Genomic DNA, 1,118 nt, shown 5'->3' with positions numbered 1-1,118 from the left:
CCAAGGAGGTGATCCTCCCCCTCTATGCAACACGGGTCAGGCCGCAGCTGGAGTACTGCGTCCAGTTCTGGATCAGTCAGGCCGTAGGTGGACTCTCCTTCAAGCCGAGATGATGGATGGGTCCCACATGGCAAGGGAGATCATGGTCACCGACAACGGAGCCAATATGGTCAAGGGGGTGCACGATGCCAACTTTGTTGGCATCCGCTGTGTGAAACACAATTTCCACCTTAAAGTCAGGGATGCCGTGGAGGGGGACAGGGTCCCTGGTGATAGTGCTGTCACCACCAGCCAGCTTATTTCGAAATGCAAGATGATGGGTCCCACATGGCAAGGGAGATCATGGTCACCGACAACGGAGCCAATATGGTCAAGGGGGTGCACGATGCCAACTTTGTTGGCATCCGCTGTGTGAAACACAATTTCCACCTTAAAGTCAGGGATGCCGTGGAGGGGGACAGGGTCCCTGGTGATAGTGCTGTCACCACCAGCCAGCTTATTTCGAAATGCAAGATGGTGGTGACCTACTTCCACCGGAGCATCAAGGCGGGCAAGATGCTGTGGGACAAACAGGCAGAGATGAACATCCCGCAGCACAAAAGCATATGGAGACTTGGTGGAAATCCACATACCTGATGCTCAAAAGGATGGTTGAGCTACACAAGACCATCCATCAGATGACCTTGGTCAGGGAGACTGGGATCAGCAGCCCCCTTAACAAATCAGAGTGGGATACCCTCTCCCAGATCTTGGTGGTCCTCAAGCCATTCCTCGAGGCTGCCAAGATTCTCAGCGCTGGCGATGCCCTCCTTATCCCGGTGATCCCCGTAGTGAAGGAGCTTGAGAATAAATGGAGAAGCTCCAGGGGATCAATGTTGCTGGCTGGGGCAGGCCGCCATCACCAGACGTGCAGGCACTGGTGATGCAGCTGAAGGAGGGCATCAAAAAACAGCTGGATCTGTTGCGGTCCAGTATGGTCCACGTGCATGTGCGCCCCGAGGGTGAAGGGGAGCGTCTGCAGCAGCAAAACCCTCGATCACTGGACGGAGGTGCTGGTGACTGGAGTCAGGGAGGCAGAAGGGCAGAGGCGGGGCGCCGTGGAAGAGGGGGCTACAACT

Source organism: Alligator sinensis, unplaced genomic scaffold (assembly GCF_000455745.1).
Source record: "Alligator sinensis unplaced genomic scaffold, ASM45574v1 scaffold1753_1, whole genome shotgun sequence".
Lineage (NCBI taxonomy): Eukaryota > Metazoa > Chordata > Crocodylia > Alligatoridae > Alligator > Alligator sinensis.
This window is presented reverse-complemented; position numbering follows the sequence as displayed.